This window comes from Cryptotermes secundus, unplaced genomic scaffold (genome assembly GCF_002891405.2).
Source record: "Cryptotermes secundus unplaced genomic scaffold, Csec_1.0 scaffold598, whole genome shotgun sequence".
Classification (NCBI taxonomy): domain Eukaryota; kingdom Metazoa; phylum Arthropoda; class Insecta; order Blattodea; family Kalotermitidae; genus Cryptotermes; species Cryptotermes secundus.
Genome location: NW_019723311.1, coordinates 473,361 through 491,259, shown reverse-complemented (window position 1 = coordinate 491,259; position 17,899 = coordinate 473,361). Strand labels below are relative to the sequence as shown.

At 41.6% G+C, this 17,899-nt stretch overlaps 1 protein-coding gene and 1 long non-coding RNA gene across 6 annotated transcripts in view; both read left to right on the top strand.

Moving 5' to 3' along the window:
- The window catches only part of LOC111861799, a 325,084-nt gene that overhangs the window by 127,140 nt on the left and 180,045 nt on the right, over positions 1–17,899 (top strand). The gene's annotated exons all lie outside the window — the stretch shown is intronic.
- LOC117282110 overlaps positions 1–17,899 on the top strand; it is a 105,656-nt gene that overhangs the window by 37,979 nt on the left and 49,778 nt on the right. The window contains exon 2 of the long non-coding RNA XR_004512732.1: positions 8,373–8,436. This is a non-coding gene — a long non-coding RNA (uncharacterized LOC117282110). The remainder of the gene's footprint in view (positions 1–8,372; positions 8,437–17,899) is intronic.

Here is a 17,899-nt window from a genome sequence, read left to right as displayed (position 1 = left end):
GGGTTCCATAAAATGCTGGGAAATTCTTGAGTAGCTGCAGAATTGGCGGCTCCTCCAGAAGGGCTCAGGTCCATGAGTAAGTAAGTACCTGGAGAGGACCAGTGTGTGTAAATCAGCGATAGCGCTGTATTTGAATGTGATTAAGAGAACTTGCAACCAAGGTACTAATAAATGCAATCGTCCGAATTAAACCCGTTAATTCAGTCACGCGTACCACCCTACACGCGACAAAATTTATACACACATACACGCATATGTCTTCGATGGTGTTCTCCCATCTACAAGTACATCTAAGTCTCCCAGTTATCTGTCCCGTTCAAGTTTCCGACGAAATCGAGAATAACACGAGTGCTACGGTGTACTCCAAATAAAGACCAAGAACACGGAACCTGAGCCAGAAATGATCTCAGAAAACAAACTCTTTGAAGCATGCTACTTCACTCAGCTGTGTTCAGAGTATCCGTTCGACAGACCAGAGGAAGGTTTAGTTTAGCCCCGGGCGATGTGAGACTCTTGTTTTGTTACCACGTAACTTTTTCTCTCTTTCTCCTCGTCCAGTCAAGGTCTCGGTTGGTCGTCTTCGTCTTGCTGCTTGGATTTCGTAGAACGCCTGCCTCGATTGTCCTCCCTACGAACGTGTCCTTTTCTGTATCGCGACATCCGTTTCCATATTCTTTCTCCTTTTTGTTTGTTACTATTCTCACGAGAATCATATTCCTGCGTGGTACATTCTTGTTGCTATCTTGCTCTTGATTCTGCTTGCTCCATCGCTTATTCAAACACTTTAATGCGCCTTTTCGAAAGATGTACTTCCCAGTTTTCACGTCCTCCCACACTGAATATACTGTCCTATATAAGGATACAGGCTTCCTTAATTATTTAATATAGAGTAAACGTTCTTAACTCTTTCCTCCCATCACCCCCTCTGAAATTCAATGTTCCGCCCATGTACATCCCCCTCACGTGATTGAAGGCCAATTCTGTTTCTAGGCGCAAGCGCTAACGTCATTTACTTCAATGCTAAAGACAGCTCTCAGTGCTGATGCAAGGCGTCATTAAATCGCCGCCGGACTGTAGTTATTAGACTTTACTTCTAAATGCCACAGTCATAATACAAAATCTCCCCTAGGGAGACGTTTTGTAGAAACATTAAATGTCTCTTGGGGTTTTTTATTGCTAGTGGGGTGGGACTAATTCCCTTGTACTGCTGCCACTTCTGGCCTATTGTACCAGCCCCAGATGATAGGTGAGGGTGATTGTGGAGCAATTGGTGGAATGAAGATTGGCAAGGGAAACCGAAGTACTCGGAGGAAACCTGCCCCAGCGCCACTTTGTCCACCACAAATCCCACTTGAACAGACACGGGATCGAACCCGGGCCGCCGCGGTGGGAAGCCAGCTACTAACAGCTTGAGCTATGGCGCGGCCTGGGGGTTACTTTAAAATATACAGGCCCAATTTCAGTTGAAAAGTTGAAATCTGAAATAAATTTTCCCATTAATATCTCTGAAGTTTTGTCCTCACTCTCTTCGCACACTGGGGCTCACAAACGCGAATCATAACGAAGTGACCACTCCCATATCTTACGGAAATCTCCCGATTTACTGCCATGTATGTTTCTAATTATTTAGCAGTGTTGCTTCAAGTGCATAGAGTCGACGTACATTTTCGAAGACATTCTCCTGGAAACTACGTAGTTCTCTGATAAAAGTAAAAAATAAAGGTATCCCTGTAACAGGCCGTGGAGGCCCGTACAGTTGTGAGATGTTGAGGTTCCCACATTTTCTAGACAATCGGCTCATAGATGGCGGCAAGGTTGTCAGCCTTACGCGCCGGCTGCCCTATCCTCAAGAATATTCCAGGTACTCATTTCTGTTAGAGGCTGAGTCGACCCCAGGTCCATAGTGCTGCTGGAAGGATTAGGTAAATTGAAAAAAAAAATCCAATGACCTCATCGGGATTCGATCCCGCGACCTTCCGGCTTGTAGCATAGTGCCTCAACCAACTACGATACCACGTGCCCTTAGTTTTCTGATAGAAAACGTAAAATTTAAATTGGTGTAACAATAAATGAAGACGAAACTGGGCCTGTCACACCCCAAAATTTTAAGATAACAAGCTGAGGAATGTAAGCATATCGCAATATTATCTTTGTTGCCTTTTGTTTAATTATCTCTAAAGCCGTAAGAATTATGGATAAAGTGTACAAGTATATGGTGTAAAATATTCGCTTCATTTTATCTGCAACTTCTGGTGGTATTATTTTCCGCCCTCATAAATATTTAGCGGGTTAAACTTTAGATTGATGCAAATATGCAAATCTGTCTCCATGCAAAATGCCTGTTGTTGGTGTTCAGTTTCAACTATATCGACAGGTATTCGTAAAACTCCTCAGTGTTAAGTTTCATGAAATCCTGCCTAATGATTCTTCAGTCGCTAAAAGCTGATAGATACATTTTGCAAAACCGATAGACATATTTTTGAAAATTTCTGTTCCAGACACACAAAATATGGCTAATAAACAAATTCAGAACATTAAAAAAATATGTGCCTCTGGCAAGAACTGAAATCAATTAAGCAAGATGTTTTCTTCCTCTTCGCTCCCACTTTTGAACATAGGACTTATTTATCAAGTTTCATTGATCAATTTTACAGACGGCAGGACTCCTTGGACGGGTGATCAGCTCGTCGCAAGGCCTCTACCTAAATACAGGACAAATAAAACACAGAATAAACGCATACACACACCAAACATCCATGCCATGTCTGGAGTTCGAGCGAGCGAAGACAGTACATGCCCTAGACCGCTCGGCTACCGTGACCGAAAGCAAGATTAGAAAGATATACTTCTTAAAAGCTGAACACGCATATTTTCTGAATTAGTTGTGCCCGTGTATGCATCGGTATGAATATTTGTTCCGGATACAAATCCATGATTGGGAAGTTAATCACATTACTGATATCCCGTTGCGTAGCCATTCTTTATTTTTGGCTAGCATTTCATTAAATGTTCTCCAAAACGAAAGAAAACTTGTAAATAGAAAATTTTTAGGCTACTTTAATGAGATCTGTATTTTGTTTGTAAATATTTTATGACGAGAAGCCTTTAATGAAGAGAAAGAGCCCTATTTCGGCTTCATTCAAATTAGAGTTTACGTTCTGTCGATTGTAACGAAATACAATATATTTCGTTGCTGCAGATTTTTATGTAAATTACCAATAAAATAACGTTTAAAATTGTTCCTGTCTCAACACAACAACCATCGAATCTCGCATACACATTTCAATGTGCAGTAATGAGTTTATTGGTGTACTGCAATCGACATATGTTTAATAGTTCTGAGATGAAACACGCGGACCCACTTGTACATGACGTAACTACGTATTCTGAGTTCGCCTTATACAGGTCTTTCAAAGACAGTTCAGGAAGAAATTAAAGACAACGAGAAACTCAGAAAGTATTTTTCAGTTAAAAACTTAAAATAACCACAGTGTGAAATAGCTTATATAAATATTAAAATATTGTCTGTTTTCTGCTGTTTTTAGATATTGTTCCATACTTTTTTAATGCAGGGCCAGATTTGCAATTGGGGGGGGGGGCTCCAGGACAATCAAATTTAGATTATGACTTCTTTTTGTCTTTTTTATGTCTCAGTAATTAAACGTACCAACTGACTTTTCATGATATTAGAGAAAGAAATGTCTCGGTGAATTCTGGAAACCCCTAGTCGCTTGCCATTAGATCTGACCCTGTATGAAAGAAACAAAATTTTATAATAATTTAAAACAGAGTGCCATTGAAATTATTTTGAAGTTGAAAACGGATTACGTAAGATCACGGCCTTTGAGATATGTTGCCCCATAATTTGGTAACATAAGTAGAAATTTTTAGCGGAATGCATTGCCTCCTATTTCAGGATCTCATATGCATTTCAGTAATTCTTTCCCGTGCACCTGATAATCTACGAGTATTTTGTTTGATTTCTAATTTCTTAATCCACGTTCCTCTGTAGTTTACAGTAGAAGGACTTTTATTAATGTTTGTTTCCCCTATCTGCCAGTATGAGTGCGCATAACACCATGTGTGCCACTGGTTAATGAAGTCATGCTCTTGAAACACTACTCTGGTTCATTACCTTTGTGACGTGGAAGAATCAAACTGGTTTCATGACTCCAGTGTTTTGTAGAGCGTAGACTATCAGATAAAACACCTGGGCTATTGATTATCTGTATGCAAAGCATTATCGCTTGATGTCAAGAGTTGAAAAGTTGAGATTATCTGGTGGATCTCAGTGTACAGCTAGTGCAGCTTCTATTTAATCATATATATGTATATAATAGAGACGGTTCAGAGCCATGTACGAGTACTATTGCGTGGTGTACATTATAGCGTTCTCAAACTATAGCAGTTTTTATTTCCTTACACAGGAAGCAGCCGTATGCTTGAAACTATGCCATCCCAACTTCATTGCTTTGCCTGTTTTTAGGCGGCACGTCACAATATAATAAAAATAACACGAAAATGCAGTGGAACCTCGAACTTCGAACAAAATCCGTTCCAGGAGACGGTTCGACTTTCAAGCTGTTCAACTTTCGAATTAAATTTCCCCATTTGAAATAATGTGAATTGAATTAATCAGTTCCAAACCTCCCAAATTTACCCAATATAAAACATTTTAAGTGCCTATTTTAAAAGATCATACTGGGAAATAATGACAAAACAAGTATGTTTTATTTCAATAATTGAATGTTTTTTTTTATAATAGTACATAAAAATATTGTATAATAATCAATAATAACAGTAGGAGGGATATTACTGTTCACTGGAAGGAGAATTACGCTTCTTTCATCTGGAATCGACTAGTTGAGAGTTGTGGTTCATTAACTTTACCACCGCTCGATTTTTCTATGGAGAGAAACCTGTCTTATGTCATTTGTTTTCGTCTATTTTTTAAAATGTTTCTGAAATGTTGCATTACATTATCATTAAACAGGTTGATACTCCTGTTGACAACTGCGATAATAGGGCGCCACTTCTCTACAAGGCGTGACGACAACGTAATGACCACGTGATTCTTTGTTCGACTTTCGAGTTTGAAAACTGGATTTTCCTCGAATTTTTGTTCGAGTTCCAAGTTGTTCGAACATGAAACCGTTCGACGTTCGAGGGTCCACTGTAATACCATGGTATTGGACCATGGTCTGTGTGGTAATGTAATGCTGTTCACTGCAGTGAATGAGCGAAATCACAGAAATTGTATCAGGATGTCTCGCCGTTGCCTTTATATGGTAATATCTAGTCATTTGTTGGCGTGATTGAGGAAGATCGTGACATTTCTGTTAGAATAACTAGCTGTGGCCTTTTCACGGTATTATCTCGTTATTAAGTGGAAAGGACTGAGGAAAGCCACGAGAAACGCCATATTCGCAATGGTGCCGAGACGCTTACAGGAAATCTTCAGACAAATCAAATGAAGATAGCCGTTTTGGTTAACGTTCTGCAGTTTTCAAGGTGTCTGTAATATAAATGTTGTACTTTCAACTGTAACAAGAAACGAGCTATAAAACTGTCAGCAGAAGAATGCGGATTACTGTAGGACTCTGGGTCCATGTGCATTGTTTCCTGAAGAGGCTGAGGCTGTGCCAGCTGATGCTGGCTGCTACAGAGCGTTCTTGCCACCTTACTCGGGGATGCAGGGACCTCTGATTAAGAAGTTTATTCCTGGACGGTGGGGCAGCACTTGACTCCTCTCCAAATTTCAGAATATTTACACAGATATAAAAAGATGCCTGTCTTTCCGGTAGGCTTCTATATATTCTTGCGAAAAAGAATTCGTAGTGTATTCGGATGTAGTTATATTGACCTGTATGTGTTTATTCTGTGTTTGTGTTGTCCTTAGTTTAGGTAGAGGCTTTACGACGAGCTCATCACTAGTTTAAGGAGTGCTACCGTCTGTAAAAATGATCAGGAAACTGAAAATCAGAGGCCAGGGCCCGAGGAAGCCGTAGTGCCAGTGCTAAAGGAAAAATATCGACCTGTATGTGTGGTAGTAATTTCGTGTGACAGAAGTACTTGATTTCCATCATCGTTTATACATTTGTGATATAAATTATCTAATAGTAAGACTACTTTCAGTAAGGCCAGGGACTGTTATTGCGAAAGGCAAAAGGTTATGGTGGATTTGTCCATGTTGTAAGTGCCCGAAATACAGACCGAATTAGTTGGCTTTTACTTTCTCATATACGTAGTAAGAGAAAGTGTTGTGATCGTGAAAGAAATCGATCTGGAAATTTTGATGGATTTATACACCTTCAGTATCCCTGAATACGAAAAAGCCGACTTCGGGCAGTGCAGTCTGCCACTGTCCTTATGTACTCGTATGTGCACCTCGCTAGGGCCAGGACGGTCGGATTTCGTATTTTGCTCGGTATTCAATCATAGGTGAATATGGACATACTAACTCCAAAAATATTGATTTTTCACAGTTACCCAAACAAAAAACGATGACTTTCCCAAAAACCATTCTATTTTAGGTAAATTTCCATAATTTATACAGACTCTCTCTCAGAATAAAACTGTTTAGGTGATATATGCAGGAAAATAAAGTTATGTCCCTGTCTTCTCTCACTCGAACGCTGGGATCGTGGGTTGGAATACCACTCAAGACATGGAGGTCTGTATGTGCGTCTTATTATGTTTGTGTTGTCCTGTGTAGGCAGAGGCCTTGCGACGGACTGATCACTCGTCTAAGGAGTCATACCGTCTGTGTAAAAAAGATTACATAACTGATGAAGAGGCCAAGGCCCACCAAAGGGCTGTAGAGCCATTGGTGAATGAAAGAAATTTAAGTCCTCCAGCAGACTGGAGGCGAAATATCAGTTTTATCGAACAAATCGTGGCCGAATTTAATTAAATTTGAATCGTATATAGAGACAGTGGACCCAAATATTATTTATAGTCCAAAACATTATAAATATACTGGGATTCAAGCAACGGTCCTCCGATCGAGACTCAATCACAAAATATTATTTTTTTAAAAAATGGGCCCCGCGATTTTGATTAATTTTCTCCATATTTAAGTTTTATTGTTATCATTAACTAGAGATCATTTATATTGAAAATCATTTTTCTGAAATAATTATTTTACGATAGTGAAGACTCCTAACCGGCAAACGTATATGAAGGAGCATGTGAAATGTCTTTGTGCCCAAGTTTTACTTTTGGTTTGATTGGATATAATTTCATAAAACAACTAAATTCCGCGGTAGGCGTGAACAGACTGAGCTGTCATCACGAATTTGTCGGAATCACGTGGCAAATGACCGTTACCAAGAATGACGTAATATTTTTGACGACTGACCGGAGCGCCGAATTACTCCGCTTAAGTAGGCCGGTTGTTTACAAGGGGTTTGTATCTGCGGCAGTCGTTACGATATCTGAAAATTTCGTAAGGCTGACGCGACCCCGTTGCAAGCGTCTCGAAGGGACTTTCATTTTGGAATTGATTGGAAGCAGACTTGTTTTCCGGCAGTTCATCTTAAACTTTGCGGTTCCTTGTTGCTGTAATTTACATCCTAAATCACCTAAGGTAATGCTGATTCCGCCATAAAAATCGAAGTATAAGTAAAGATTCGAATTTCTATGTATCCTGAGCTACCCGTCCAGATTAAACTGATTGTCCGTACAATTTCCTATAGAAGACATTTCTTGCCTATAAACGCCTCGTCACGAGTGCAAGCTGAAGTAAAAATACACGACATTACTAACCCCGACACTAGGTCAAGTGGGATTTGTGGTGGACAAAGTGGCGCTGGGGCGATTTTTCTCGGAGTACTTCGGTTTTCCCTGCCAATCTTCATTGCACCAAATTCTCCATCATCATAATCACCCGGGGCAGGCTACAATAGGCCAATCAGTGGCCGCCGTGCCGAGTGGACCCAGTTGGACTCCACCCCCCACTAAGCGAATTAAAAAAACCGACACACGATGAAGTCGAGTGGTGACTCGCTTTACTCTTGGGTAAGTGTCCCCGGTATCTATCGGATAAACTAAGGGGCCCCAGAGTCTGTCTGGACACGGCAAAAGGTAACACGCCCATTCCTACCAGGAATTGAAACCTGGCCCCCAGTAATTTCATTGAATAAAATGTCCCTTTTTCATTTCTACTTTCACTTACTGGAACCGGCCAATAAGTTTGTTAAACTTTTCTAAAACGAAGGTAATAGTATTACATTAATTTTCTTTCAGTGCGAGAAACCATTCCTCCCCCGCCATCTTTCATGGTTCAGATATTGTATGCAGTATACTTACTTACCTGTGTAGAGTCTTATTGCCTAGAATGTGTTTAATACGTGTCCTTCTGTTTGTTACAGGTAAGCATGAAATTGCTGTTTGCAACTCCTGGGTTGCTTACGTCACTGCAAAAGGACTAAATAAGTAAGTGGATCCATACAATGGCTTATAGACTGGAATTACAGGCTTAACACTGGTACAAGAAAAGCTTAGAATATTCGCGTTCGGTTCCAAACACAGCAATAATCATATATACTTACTGAAACACTGAAGACCATGTATACGTGGTAAAAGTCAGCCATACGAAGATTATGAAGGAAGTCCACACTGTTAATGACATTGTTAATGTAATACATGTATATATTTACATTATAACACACATATACATACATATGGCGTAGTATAATTTTGTCATTCGTTTTGTATGGCTGGACCGCCTCTATGGTCTAGTGGTCAGAGTTCCTGCCTACATTTTTTCAATATACCTAATCCTTCCAGTCGCTATATAGCTGGCAAATGGGGGTAAAGGGCGGCCGGCTCGTAAGGCTGGCAACCTTACCGTCATCTGTGAGCCAGTTGTCTAGAAGATGTGAGATCCTCAACCTCTCACACCCCTATGGGTCCTCACGGCCTGTTACATGGACAGCTTTACCTCTTTTTGTATGACTGTGGTGGGACACTATGAATTACAAGTGTTTGGAAAAGCGGTATTCTGGAAGTAAGAGTTTAGGATATCACATAACCACGAACTTCGTGACCTATTCAATCCTTTAGTATTGTTAGGATAGTGAAATCTAGAGAAAGTTAGATGGGTAAGGCATGTAGAGAAGTTGGAGAACGCTTACAGAACGTACAGAGAGTTTACTTTCTGGCGTTGGTCCCATCTGAATGTTAGCTGTACTCCCGCACTACACTTGAGCAATTTAATGCTTCCTGTTGGCTTGGTCATTCCATTCAAATTCCTAATACACTGAGCTGTGTGCCTCGCTGAATGTTGGTTCTACACGATTCAAGTAGCGTGCAGCCCGAAGGCCGAGGATTGAATTCAGCGTTCCACTTTCGCATTTCGACACCAAATTCCCGTAGAAAGTAAAAAAGTGAAAAGGGTTACTCATGTTCGGATTTCCCGTATGTATGCGTTCTTCGCGACTTGCAGCCCTCACAGGCCATGATCTTCATGGGATGAGAATACAAATTGTCCATTCCCCAGTACCACTGCTAGGCCTGTTACTAATTGCAGTATTACAAATACAAGTGATATATTGTAGCCCCCGCACTATCTATTGTTGCATTTTCTTCTTAATCTTCTTCTTATTCGCCTTACCATCATGCTTCGCCTTTTTCTTCTGCGTACTCTCTTTTCATTGCCTTCCATCCTTTTCTCATAAATTTGATTTTAATGTTCGCCTTCCTACTCACCATTCTTCGACTTCTTTCTCTTGCTTGCTTTCATTCCTTTGCCTTCATCTTTTCCCATAAACTTGATCCATATTTTCTTTTTATATCCATTCCTTCCCCCTTTTCTTCCTCTTTACTTATCTATAATAACATTCGTTCTTCCATCCCCGCCTTCTTTTCTTATTTTTCTGATTGTTCTCCTCTTGTTTCCTTCTCCTGCATATCCATGGAATTGTTCTAATAATCATCTTTGTCTTTTCTTATCCTCTATTTTACAGTTAGTATCATCAGTGTTGGCTTCTATTTTGATAGTACGCTGATTTTATAGACTCTGGCCGTGAAATTATGCAAGCAATAGGTGCAATACCTCATGTGTATGAACTTCTTTTACTGTTTGCCCTAACTCCCGCTGATTGTTTATGCTGTAAAGAGGTAAATTTCTCCCTGTGCTTAACTAATTAAACACTACGCTATGAAGGCATATGGGGGAGTGGATGTATAGATCCACATTTTATTGGCCTCGGCGCTATCCCGGATCCATTAATGCAATTAAAACAGGAACTATGGCAGTCTCACTGAATTACACATTCCAAATAATACACATAAATAATGTCTTCTAATCACGTGTTAAGTCTTCACAGGCCGACTTCTAATTATTCTTCAATTACACTGCTGTTCCCTTGGAACTTCGGAACTAAGTGAGGTCAGTTTCCATTCCCGTATTCTCTTATATCCTCTCGGCACGGACCACGCACAGAAAACACCCCCCCTCTATTGTCGCATGGCGCAGATCACACAGAAAACAAGTGTCGCGTGTCAGACTGCGGGCTGATTTGTTCGTTAGCAGCACTGGGCGTGATGCGAAGAAATGGAAAACAGCCTCTTCTATTGTTGCGTGTTGGACCGTGTTTACAGAGCTGTTGCCTGGCAACGCGTTGATCAAATCCGTTACAATATATATATATATAGTTCAATTTTTCTGTATAACCATCTGCGCACTATGAGCGAAAAACTCATGTGCATACTGTCTATTTCGCCGATCACAGTGGCTGCGCTGTCTAAGGCATGAACTGTCTTCGGTCCCTCGAACGCTGGGATCGTGAGTTCGAATCCCACTCGAGGCGTAGATGTCTGTGTGCGTTTATTCTGTGTTTGTGTTCTGTGTGTAGGTAGCGGCCTTGCCATTGGCAAGTCCTACCGACTGTGTATAGGATCAAGAAACTCAAAAAGCAGCCAAGGCCCAACAAAGGGCTGTAGAGCCATAATAATAATAATAATAATAATAATAATAATAATAATAATAATACTATTTCAGTACCAGTTGTCACTTTATAGTGTTGTTGTGGTACAGGTGTACATTCTGTATGCAGTATAGTGTTCACCACTTATGACACTCGATGCAAACAATATTTTCAGCAGCTCTGGCCTAAAAGAAATGGAAATCAAATCAGAACTATCGATTTTAGTTGACATCGGAGGAAGCCGGAAACTCGAAATATCAGCTTGAGCTTCTGCCTGCGGCAGCAACAAAAAGAAAGAAAAAATGACCTCGATAACTAATAATAAACGTCTAGAAGAGCAAAGGTGGCTCGCGCATGCGACTCAAATCTCACCGAATTCTGTTGGCTACAGTGCCCTTATACATGACATGTACACTCTGGGCAGAAGGCCTTTAATCCTGCTTCTCTGATTGATTTGATCTGAAGTTATGATGCTGTTTCAATTGCAGAGGTTTTTATGACGAGGAATAAGATGATTAACATGAAGGGTAGATCTATAAATAAGGATTGTGTAGAAGGCTTTCGTGGCCTGTTCCGAGGGGCTATCCTCCAATTTCGCTTGAAAGAACAGAAAATCCACAGACAACGAAAACTAGATGGTAATCCGCCCCAGATTCGCACGTAACATCTTTTTGTATGTGAAGAATGCCGTCTTCTGGGATGTGACGCAGTGTAGATCTTGTGTGAACCGGTGTTTCGGAGGAACGTATCGCCTCCATCTTCAGGGCAGAAAAATCCGCGAGCTAGAAACCAACGTGAGCAGGTGCCTGCAAACTGCAAGTGGTTTTACATGTGCCGTTCTTAAGAGAGATTGTACTGATGAGAACGTGATACGAAAATGGCAAGAAATTGTAGCGGGATCTCGAAGTGCAAGTAAAGCACAATTGCGGGTGGTGATAGTGTAGTTCTGTGGCTTCTTTAATTAATGATAAATGGGACACAATTTGTTAGGAAGTGGTCTGGCCAGACCGATATACTGTGCTATCCTATCATTTGCTCTAGAAGGGCTAGACCACGAAAAACGCTGGTCAGGATAGCCGGGGTCGCGGTCAAGATTTAAACTGAGCACCACCCGAATACAAGTCTAGACGTTACCGCCAGGCCAACCTGTCGATGATGTTTAATGTAAGAAAAATATTCCATGCAGGCATAAAGTTTTCTAACGCGTAGCAAAAAGTCGCAATAGAAGAATAAAGGGCAAAGGACAGGCTTTGAATCGATCTTGTTTATTGTTTTAATCTTTATCGCCATACAAAATATGTCTGTCAGTCACGTGTCATCCAATGCTTACACGCTTGTAACTATTTCTGTAACTAAGAGAGCCGTAGTGAAGGGAATGTGCTCAAGTTATCTACTCTCCTGGAGGGGCAACGGTTCGCTCAAAGGAGCGGAAGGACTGTGGCACTACATTTCCTGTCCATCTTACCGTCTTTTGTTTCACTTTACTGTACTCACGGCTTGTGCATGTTGGTGCGTGCTTATTCTTTCCCTCCTTGTTCCAGTGCAGAAACCGGCACACGTGAATATTCCAGTCGCGTATTATAGGAGATGCAATTTCAAAGCTCATGCCCCACGTTCTCCCGGTGTATGTAGCCTTGCGTATACTGAGCACCATATAAATACATCTGCGACCTTGCGAAGCCTTCATTACCGTGCAAGTTGGCTCGAACTGCAAAGCTTCTGACTTCTAGGTTTATTTGGGATGTGCCCGGTTCGAATATCAGCCGGAACACCGACTATACTGAGAGTTTTCTTGGTTTTCTTCAACCCCACCAAGACAGTGCAAGAAAAATGTAAACCTATCCCTGTAACAGGCCGTGGAAGGCCCATAGGGTTATGAGACGTCGAGATTCCCACATTTTCGCAGATGGCGGTAAGGTTGTCAGCCTTACGCTTCGGCCGCCCTTTAACCCCCAGTAAGATTCCTGGTAGTAATTTCTGTTAGAGGCTGAGTCGACCACAGGGCCATAATACGGCTTGAAGGATTAGGTGAGTTGAAAAAATCTAAATTACCTAATCGGGAATCGAACCCGCGACCTTCAGGCATGTAGCATAATGCCTCAACCAACTACGCTACAGCGTGCCCCCAGTCAGTGTAGAAATAATATCAGAAATAGACCATGGCAACTTTATTCCATACCCTTTCCCGCTTCCCTCCACGGCGGCCCGAATTCGATTACGGGCCACGCCATATGATATTTGTGGTGGAGAGAAGGAGGGGTCTCTGAATGCTCCTGTTTCCCCTACCACTTTTCATTCCACTGCTCCGCATGCATTATCATCCTATCATCGGCGCTATAAACAACTATCATTCGGTCATTTGGCAGTTAGTGTGAGGTCGCGGTCGATATAGTTCGCTCGCGGACTACAGGCCACGGAGTTTTTTTTTATGTTTAATAGTATGAGGTACCGACAGCGACACTAAATATACTACTGCATACAAAAAAAAAGCATTCGTGACGTTGCACCACTATTTCCAGTTTTAGTAAACCTGTTCAGTGTTTTCAAATCGTTCTCTGCCCGAACTTGCGTACCCCTGTTTTTGTTTCACCGGCTCTACAGCCCCATTGGGCCCTGGCGTCTAATTTTTTTGTTTCATGATCATCTTACAGAAGGTAGGACTCTTTGGACGAATTATCAGCCCGTTGCAAGGCCTCTACCTAAACTCAGGACAGCACAAACACGGAATAAACACATACACCGAACATTCATGCCTTATGTGGGATTCGAACCGACGATCCCGGCCTCCGAGCGAGCGAAGACGGTTCATGCCTTAGACCGCTCAGCTACTGTGACCGGCTCCGCATCCCCCTGGTCTTTATGTGACTCAGAACTACTGTAGCCGAGCTAATGAATACTACAGTTAACTCTTACTGCGCGTCATATACACGTAATTATTTTTATTTCGTTAAATGCTGTAATCATAATCGTATTTAAAAACATTTCAAATAAACTGTGTAGCTTTTAGTACAAAGTACTCCAGTACTAAGCTTATTTGAAATATTTTGAGGGCTTTCAATAATGCATGTTGGCGGGTAGAGAGACACTTGAGTTTCACATTTGCTTTCATTTACGAATTTTTAAGTGAGACTGCGTACGAATCGAACGTCAGAAACCATCTTACAAATGATATGGGATGTGAGTGTATTACTTCAGAGATGACCGTGAGCCTATAGTCTACAGCTTGTCTATTGTGTGTTCTCGTGTATGACTCAGTTATGGGATAGTAATGTAAGGGACTGCATAACGGGGTTGTGGGCTGTTTTAGAACATGCACTGTATCGAATAGAAATTAATTAGCAATAGAAGGTTACACTGCAGTCTTGGTACTAAAAGGAAGTTGCAGTTCCTCGTAGTCGTTAGGTTTTTTAATGATTTTTTTTCGCTTTCGAATTTGTTAATAGTCTATAATTTCTTCCAAATAAGCTGCCATCATGGAGCAGGAATTAAAAATATATATAACAGAAATTGATATTGGTGAGCTGGTCAAGTAATTCCGCTTGTTTTTATGGAGTCAGAAGGCTCATCACCATATTCACAAAATCATGCCACAGGTCCTGGACTAAGGCAGCTAAATCCGGTCAACACACCCTATAAATTTGCATATCATATATGTTAGGTTGAACTAGTGAGCAGGGCTGCTTCCACCCTGACCCATCGCCTACCCAATCTTTTTGTACTGGCCATTCAAAGAAGGATTATAAGAACTGGAAGCCCTAGTTACTTTTTCGCTTCCGTGCTCAATGAAAAAATTGAAGACGAAACCAAACGAACTTTTCGGGTATTTGCTTCACACAGCGAAAGTCTTCTGCTGTTGCTTAGGCCCCAGCCACACCACTGGGAACTGGGTTGTTTGCTGAGCAGAAACACCAGCTGCTGAGGACGATCGTTTTGCTTTCGATAGACGAGAAAGTAAGTTTCAAGAGACCGTGACCTCGAAAGAGATGCAGCGACCCCCGCAGTACGGTGAGATGGCCAGGCAACAAGGAACTTGCCTTGTAACTCATAGTCATAACGCTCGGACCAGATCTGGCCTGCGATGTCAGAACGTTTGGCATGATTTTGTACTCTTTCAGCCCTTTGACACTCATGCAGAAGTTTTGCTGCATTTGGCCAATATCTTTCTTTCTTTCTTTCTTTCTTTCTTTCTTTCTTTCTTTCTTTCTTTCTTTCTTTCTTTCTTTCTTTCTTCTCTTGATGTTCCTTTGTTTCTCTATCTTTTCTTACTCATAGAACTGTCCCGCATTATACTTACCTGTCTTTGTGGCTAGCTTTATCTTCTCGTTGTATTATCACCAGTACAAATTGGGCAGAATACAGAGCAGACCCGAATATTGTGCCGAAATGAAAAATTATGCTTTTGCCAGATATTGACCCCCTGTCGTCCAACACGTGCCAGTTCATTCACTTTACTCAGCGAGACATCTCGGGTGACGACTGCTGGTCTCCTTGCAGTTTCGAAAACTAATTTCAGTCTGTCCGAATGCGCCTCTTATGCGGCCAGGGCACATTTACCCAGGCTATTCTTTTCGCAGGACACGTACCCGCGTACGGTTATTGCAACCCTGAGCCGGAAGCCCAGAGCACTTTGCAGTGTCAAAGACCAGTACTTAACGCAATACGTGTATCTGCAGACAGCACAATACCCATGCTATTATCTTGATTTATTTTAATCAGTTTAAGATATCGAGTGCAGGTAACGCCAGTAGCTACCGCATTGCTTACGCAGTACACATTTTTGCTGCATTCAAAGTACGAATCTGTTTCAACTTCAGGCTTCTTCTGGACCAGTACTCAGTTGTATGTAAGAACAATTTCCTTTGTATTATAACTGGTCCAGTAAAGAGATGTATGGGCTGGTTATATGAGATTCAAGGTTTTCCGTCACGTCGAAACTGGCTCTAGGGCTTAGTAGCCTCAACAGAGCGGTATTTATACTTCCATCTAGTGCCAAGGTCTAGAATATTCGAGATTTTAACTTGGTGTCCTGTGTAGTCTGCACCTTCACAGTGGTGCCTAGGCACAGGGACGTATTTAGCTTACTTCACGTATTATATTTCGTTAGTTGGCCGTGCAAGTACTGTTCGGCATTCTGTTGTAAGTGCATGTAAGTACACTAAGAGGCCAGACATGTGACAGATGAAGAAGAAGAAGAGAAACAAACCGTATTCTGATCAAGGAAATAGCTACCGTGGGGATCCGTTGCGGTGACTACATGACACCCTCAATCCCACTAACTACGCCGACAGAAGGCACAGTAGATCACTGTGGTCGCTGTACAAGGGCCAAGAAGGCCCACCCCTAATACATTATACAACTTCGCCGACAAGCAGCGGTCGCTTGGTCGGTATAGTTCGCTTGCAGACTACAGGCCACGGAGTTTTGTTTTATTCTGATCAGTAATTCAGTATCTATGAAGCAAATTCGCTGTAGCGGTAATGCCTTTGCGTGTATTCGGGAGGTGCGTGGTTTGAATATCGGTCTGACAGGCTTTTCGTGTTTCTTCTCAGTCCCACCACGAAAATACAAGTGTAATGCCTTAAACTAGGTCACGATCGTTTCCTTTCACATCCTTTCCATTTGATTATTCGCTGTCATGCAGTCATACGACGCTTTGTAGTCTGAGGTACAGACTGCCAAGTAACTTCTGTCACACTTCCTTCTTTATTGTTGCAGTTGCTTATGCCTCCAGGTATTGCCATTGACTGTTCTGACTCCTGCCTGCTTGACAGGGGCGCAGGTAATAATCCGCATTTAGTATGGTACCACTTAAATTTTCATTGTATCCCGGATGATAGATTGACGATGAAGATAACGATGGCCAGCAGACTGGAGCTTGACGCACACTTCACATTCACAAATTTTGGTTTGGCAAGGGCGTGGGGCGGGGGCTCTTGAAGCCAGCTCCTTACACGAAGCTTGAGGCACTCTCTCTTCCTTCTTTGTGCATTAAGCGTTTCTGCAGTGGTTGTCGGAAACAGAAGGGGAGATATGAAAAGTCCTCTGTCAGTTCCAGACTCTCATTAAAATCGATAGACTTTGGCTTCTCGCTTTCGTGTTCCGTACTCGTTCTAGCCTTGCGACAGTTATATACATTTCCAGTGTTCCTGGCTGACATGCACGCGTCAGTGTTTATAGGCTGTTTACTGTAGCACAATACTGCCTTCTGCAACGCGTTGTGTGAAACAGTACAGTATATAGGCAATTTCAGCCTCTGCCTGATACATGAGGCGTTCTTTACAAATAAAAGTTAAGAACGCCATATGTGGAGGTCATGTCTGTCTGTCCGCCCATCTGTGACCTAACATCAGGGCCAAACCTTTGGACATATTTCTTTAAAATTAAACGTGGGAGACTTTCATTAAAAGTTGTGGGGTAATTCCGATTTTCAACCATATTTCATCGCAATAAAGCCTGGTTTATATATGACCATACATGGAAATTTCACGTATACCATAAACAACTTTACGTAAAGAAGTCGGACAATTCGGATTTCATCCGTATTGATATACAATTCACATATGAAAATAAATGGAATATTTCCTATGCCCATAAAATTTTCAGACAGGTTTTCTTTTAAATTCAATATGTGGGAGTTCCATCAAATTTAGGCAGTTCCTGTTCTCAGCCATTTTGATACGTTATAAAACTTAGTTTGCATTTGGCCATAAACGAACAGTTTAACAGGTTTTGGAGGAATCAGGAGTACCATGAAAAGTTGAGAAGTCCGATTTTCAAGCATATTTATCCCCAATAAAGCCCACTTTATATGAGGCCACAAATGGACTTTCCGTGAATCCCACAGACAATTTCACAATACACAGTATCTGTATTTTTCATGCTAGAATCGTGATCCTCGAGAGGCTTGATGCCAAGATAAATGATCGGCGGTTAACCGCCTGTTGTAAAGTAACTTTGACTAGTAGATA